Here is a 6,635-nt window from a genome sequence, read left to right on the forward strand (position 1 = left end):
GCCAGAAAATAGTGAATCATTCAGTTTATTAGTCTCATAATGGGGGATGAGCAGACAGGCAGGGCTCCCAAGGCCCTCAGCACTCCAGACTCACCTGGACTCACAGGCCCCCACCAGCCTCAGCAGGGCTTAGCCAAACAGACCTGGCTGAAATCTCTGAGCTCCCAAACCCCTCTGCTCTCTTCTCACTCTCTCTCTTGACTCTTCAGCAAAACCGGCTGGGGAAAAAAAAAAAAAAACTTTTCTTCAGCAAACAATAGCAAACAATCGCTCCTCCCACCCATGGTGGCAAACAGTTCGCAATTTGCAATCTGCCACCCTGAGGGCCAGTACCCACAGCCTTCCATAGACTATACACACATGCCGCTGCCCCAATACATGTGAGCAAACCTAAAAAAACCCACTTGTTTACCCAACATGCACCAAAGAGCGAATATTGATAAGATATGCCAGAGAAACAAATGAAAGGAGAGGGGTATCCTAGCATTATCAATAAGGATAGGTCTGTGTTATCTTAGGGATGAATCTAAGGAAACCATGAACAAAGGCCTCCAGGGAATAAACAAGATATCTGAACTGAGCTGAAAATCTAGCTGTCTATTCATGTAGCAATGGGGCACATAATGACCAAAAGTCTAAGTCAGGGGTCCCCAAACTACGGCCAGCGGGCCGCATGCGGCCCCCTGAGGCCATTTATCCGGCCCCCGCCGCACTTCCGGAAGGGGCACCTCTTTCATTGGTGGTCAGTGAGAGGAGCATAGTTCTCATTGAAATACTGGTCAGTTTGTTGATTTAAATTTACTTGTTCTTTATTTTAAATATTGGATTTGTTCCTGTTTTGTTTTTTTACTTTAAAATAAGATATGTGCAGTGTGCATAGAGATTTGTTCATAGTTTTTTTTATAGTCCGGCCCTCCAATGGTCTGAGGGACAGTGAACTGGCCCCCTGTGTAAAAAGTTTGGGGACCCCTGGTCTAAGTGATAGTAAATCAGCATAGGTTACTGTAGGTGGCTGGCTAATCAACAGAGAGTTATAGCAGCAGGATCAGGTGGTCAGTGATGGAGAATGAGACTGTTTGAAGTAAAGGCCACTAGACAGAAATGAAGTTAGCAGGCAGAAAATGTTAGTGGGAGCAAGAGGGATGAGGCAGAATCTGTCACTATGAACTTGGGGTACACTAAAACACAACAACCCGGTTTACCAAAACCATCTTTTAATTCCAAAGTCAAAGATATGTTAATTACAAGTGGAGTGCTCAATGCTTAGCCATGACCTACTGTTGCATAAATCTCCGAGTCTAGGACTGTTGACCTTGGGGACAAAGGGCTCAACCTAAAAAGATTTCAGGTGAGAAGACAAAGAATATTGTTTTCTTTTAAATTCCTGTGGCACCACAGAAAATGATATGGCTCTATAAGATGGGCAGAGAAGTGTGGGTCAGGGTTGTTGGTCAAATAAGTTTGTAAATATGATATACAGGTTTGCTCACTTATAGTTTGCATTGAGTGTGGGAGACAGGCTGTAAGCAGGCATGGTCATTGTACCCTAAGGCTGGGGTCGGGAACCTTTTTGGCTGGGAGAGCCATGAATGCCACATATTTTAAAATGTAATTCCATGAGAGCCATACAATATGTTTAACACTAAATACAAGTAAATGTGTGTATTTTATGTAAGACCAACACTTTTAAAGTACAATAAGTCTCTGAATTCTTTTTAATAACGTTGTTATGCTGTTGCTAACCAATGATGAATAAAGTACTTCTAACCATTAATGCGACTTCTGGTGCTGCATGGTTGTGCTGATGGCTTTGTAGTCTGGTTGATATATGGTGAGGTTAAGCTTCATGCAGGCATTGAGACTTCCATCTGTTAAATGTGATTGTAGGTTGCTCTTAATGCTCTTTAGATGTGAGAAAGACTGCTCACATGCAAATGTAGAGCCAAACATTGTCAGTACAGCAATACTCACACGCTGCAGTGTGTGGTATGTGACAGGAAGCATGTTCCAAGTTTTGACAATCAGCTCGTCCGTGGGTTGAAGTTTTTCATTTCTCCCTACTTGTGTTTGCTCACCAACTCTGCTTGCTGTCGTGCGAGTCTTTCCAAATCTTCATTCAGTGACTTGAACTTACTCACCCACATGTCTGAGGCCTTCAGGTTAGCAGCTTGTAGCTCAAAATCTCTGACAGAGACACTGGGAATGTAACTCAGGTCGGTGCTGTCCACTGCACACTCATGTGGATGGGTGATGACCTTAAAAAGACAAGTATGCTCATGAAATTCTCCAAAGCATGCTTTGAATGACTGCAGGAGATTAGATGTGAAGCCCACTAGCTGCTGTAGATCAAGATGTTGACCAGGGTCACTTGCTGTGCATGCATCTTTAAACTCTCCCAGTTTTTCAAAGTGTAGTAAACTACTTGTTTTAATGTCAGCAATGAAGAGTTCCAGCTTGTTTTCAAATGCAAACACTGCTTGTTGAAGGGATAAGACTGTATTTCCAACGCCTTGCATTTTCACATTGAGCTGGTTCAGATGTTCAGTCATGTCCATGAGATAGTAGAACTTCAGGAGTTTGGGTGAAGTGCAGAGCACATTCCTAACAGCTGTGGCTGATGCAATGCTATGAGAATACTCCAGCTCCCAGAACCCTCCTGGGCATACCCAGGAAGGGAGCTCGCCCACTATAAGGAAGTGACTCAGTGCCAACCACCCAGCTCCCTGATCTTTTCAGCCATTGGCTATGAAGGACACGCTGTAAAATCCTATTGGCTAAACCCATGTATATAAGCTAGTTTACTTCCTGAATAAAGTGGATCTGCGTCACTGAACCTGATCCCCGGAGTCGGGTCTTTGCGTCTCCATAGTCCTCACCCCCAGCAGGACTTGTCTACACAGAAGCCACTCAGTGTTAGCTAACTCAGGATGTTCAACGTTTTTCATTTCAAAAAAAGTACAGATTTCAGTCAGACAAGCTACGAAACAGCTGAGCACCTTCCCTCTTGACAACCAATGCACATTGCTGTGCAGAAGTAGACCAGGATAATTATTCCCAACTTCATTCAGCAGTGTTTTAAACATTACTTATTTATTTATTTATTTTAGAGGAGAGAGAGAGAGAGAGAGAGAGAGAGAGAGAGAAAGGGGGGGAAGCAGGAAACATCAACTCCCATATATGCCTTGACCAGGCAAGCTCAGGGTTTTGAACCAGCAACCTCAGTGTTCCACGTTGATGCTTTATCCACTGCGCCACCACAGGTCAGGCATCCAGCAGTGTTTTAAACTGGCGATCATTTAAAGCTCGGGCAACAATAAAGTTGACCACCCGAATGACCAGTGACATCACCTCACCAAGCTGCTCGCCACACATCTGAATAAAAGTGCCTCCTGATGTAGGATGCAGTGAAAACTTAGGATGGATCTCTTTTCATGTTTGTTACATTCTGGTGAGATAGGCCACAGAAGACACAAAGTAAATTTTATAAGTTTTATTGCAGACCTGCACAGGGACTGCAGGCAACCCATGCAAGGGAGCACTGCAGCCCCCCAAACCTGCGCAGGGACTGCAGGTAACCTACACAGGGGAACACTGCAGCCCCCCAAACCTGCGCAGGGACTGCAGGTAACCCACACAGGGGAACACTGCAGCCCCCTAAACCTGCGCAGGGACTGCAGGCAACCCACGCCTCCGAAGAGACTGGAGCACTGCAGCCCCCCAAACCTGCGCAGGGACTGCAACCCCCCAAACCTGCACAGGGACTGCAGGCAACCCACGCCTCTGAAGAGACTGGAGCACTGCAGCCCCCCAAACCTGCGCAGGGACTGCAGGCAACCCATACCTCCGAAGAGACTGGGGCACTGCAGCCACGAGCTTCTAAAATGGCTCCTTTTTATAGGGTGGCTATCTAGGATGAGCAAGCATCATACAGAAGCTGATGTGGCTGTTAGTCATTGGCTAGGGAGGTCGTGCACAGTTACGGGGGGTGGTATTACTCAGTGGAGAATTTCAAACATAAACTTCTGATAAGGGTCTCTGACTCAATGCAGGATGTTGCTGAACTCTTTGTTCTCAGCATCACAGGGACCTTGTACACTCTTGGCAGCCCCAGCATGTCAGTACTTCTTGAATCTAACAATGTTCATGAAGAAGTGCTACGAATCCTCTGTTTTTCTCCACCATGCACGGAGCACCATCAGTACAGATCGAAATAAGTTTATCCATTGGTAGATTTTTTTCTTTAGCAAACTCAGTGAAAGACTTGAATAAATCCTCCCCTCTTGTTGTCTCTTTCATAGGCAAAGCAGCAAGACTTTCCTCATATAGTGTGTCACTGACAGCATACCTTGCAATCACGTTGAACTGGGATAAATGGCTTACATCTGTTGACTCATCCAAAGTGAGGGAAAAGAATGGTGCTGCATTTATGCCCTTCACTTATATTGCCACAATTTGATTTGCCATCATGATGGTACTATTGTGAACAGTTCTTGGCAACAGAGACATGTCTTTTATTCGTTTGATTATCTTGTCTTTATCCGAAAAGTTGTCAAAAAGTTCATTGGCAACATCAAGCATGAATATTTTGGCATACTCCCCATCTGTGAATGGCTTTCCATTTCTCACAATTGCTAAAGCACCAGCAAAGCTAGCCAAATTCCAGTCACGTTGTTGGGTCCAAACATGGAGTTGCTGCTGACTAGCTTGCACTCTGTACAGTAGCTCTTGACATGCTTTCTTCCTGCTGTCCCTCACTGGATAGTTAGATGCAAATGTAGTGTGGCATGTGTCAAAGTGCCGCTTTATATTTGACCGTTTTATTGATGCAATTTTATCATTGCACATTAGACACACTGCAGAACCTGCTCTCTCCACAAAGGCAAATTCTTCTGTCCATTCCTGCTGATAAGTACGATACTCCTCATCTTTTTTTCTTTTAGCCATTCTCTTCCTCAAAAGGGTTTCTGCAATTAGCTAGCTGACTACTTGATTAAAAGAAAGAAAGTTTACTTCCTGACCTCACAATGACCCATGTATGTTACGCATTATCCAATAAAAATTTGGTGTTGTCCCGGAGGACAGCTGTGATTGGCTCTAGCTACCTGCAACCATGAACATGAGCAGTAGGAAATGAATGGATTGTAGTACATGAGAATATTTTATATTTTTAACGTTATTATTTTTTTTATTAAAGATTTGTCTGTGAGCCAGATGCAGCCATCAAAAGAGCCACATCTGGCTCATAAGCGATAGGTTCCCGACCCCTGCGCAAAGTCTTAGTTTTAAGACTAAACCTTTCCCACCCTAACTGACTTTGTATCAGAGACTTCCTTGTTTGTATATTGGATTAAAGATTTTGATTTCTACACTATAAAATGGGGGCAGACCGGGAGCTTGCTCTGTCTCAGTTCCAGAGATTAACATTATAGAGGAGAGCAGAGAATGGCCACGTGGAGGAGAGGAGAAGCAGCCAAGATGGTGGAGTGCTGAAGGAGAAGCCAGTTTTGTGCAGAGTTTGTGCAGAGAGAAGGAGATGGGAAACAAAGGTGAATAAGGCTGGTGAGGTAGAAACCTTTGATGTTAGGAAACTCGGATAAGTCAGTGGCTTTGAGAGCCCTGAATGGAAAGGGAAGTGTTTTCCCACTGTGTGTATTTCTTGCCCGCCGGGTGCAAGCTGGGATTAAAGGTAGTGGCCCACTAGTTTTTGGCTCCATTGTTTCATTACCATCTGTCTGAATCCAATGCAAACCTGCACAGGCCTGGCAGCTGTGATGGTGGCCACGGCTACTGGCTTTACAGTTGTCATCAAGAATAACTAGAGAGTGCAGGAGAAGTGACAGTGAAATTCAAATAAATACAAACAACAGGTAGAGTAGGTAGTGATGATGGCAGAGGCTGATGTCATTCTGCGTTATATACAAAATAAGTCAAGCCTGACCAGGCGGTGGTGCAGTGAATAGAGCATTGGACTGGGATGCAGAAGACCCAGGTTCGAAACCCCGAGGTCGCTAGCTTGAGCGCGAGCTCATCTGGTTTGAGCAAAAGCTCACCAGCTTGGACCCAAGCAAGGTCACTAGCTCAAGCAAGGAGTTACTCAGTCTGCTGAAGGCCCATGGTCAAGGCACATATGACAAAGCAATCAATGAACAACTAAGGTGTCGCAATGAAAAATGAGATGCTTCTCATCTCTCTCTGTTCCTGTCTGTCTGTCTCTATCTATCCCTCTCTCTGACTCTCTCTCTGTCTCTGTAAATAAATAAATAAATAAATAAATAAGTCAAGGGAATCAGAAGAGATATGGAATCAAGAAAGCATGGAACACCTACACCTGAGTTTGAGGCAGCCAAGGAGTCAAAATGCAAGAATGCAATATTGACAACATTTTAAATGTTTTTTTCAATATTTAAATATAAAGGAAAATATTTTGTTTCAAACCAAATTGTTATTGGTTAAAACTATTAACTCACATTAGCAGAGGAACAAACCTCTAGTGCTCAGTTCTGTTTGCAGGAAAGAGTGAAGAGAAAGAAAAAAGAGAGAAATCAGAAATGGCAGCCTATTATTTAGGCTTTGGACATTCAAATGAAGGTGCTGAGGTAACTGTAGAGAAAACTGGGGTATACTGCCAATTAAAT

At 44.1% G+C, this 6,635-nt stretch overlaps 1 long non-coding RNA gene across 1 annotated transcript; it reads right to left on the bottom strand.

The window, feature by feature from the left end:
- Positions 1-3,475: 3,475 nt before the first annotated feature.
- On the bottom strand, positions 3,476-4,061 carry LOC136393154 (uncharacterized). The gene is made up of 2 exons (XR_010749049.1): positions 3,842-4,061; positions 3,476-3,688 (listed from the first exon to the last, which is right to left on the bottom strand). It is a non-coding gene; the product is annotated as an uncharacterized lncRNA (long non-coding RNA).
- Between the last annotated feature and the right edge of the window lie 2,574 nt (positions 4,062-6,635).

Source organism: Saccopteryx leptura, chromosome 2 (genome assembly GCF_036850995.1).
Source record: "Saccopteryx leptura isolate mSacLep1 chromosome 2, mSacLep1_pri_phased_curated, whole genome shotgun sequence".
Classification (NCBI taxonomy): Eukaryota; Metazoa; Chordata; class Mammalia; order Chiroptera; family Emballonuridae; genus Saccopteryx; species Saccopteryx leptura.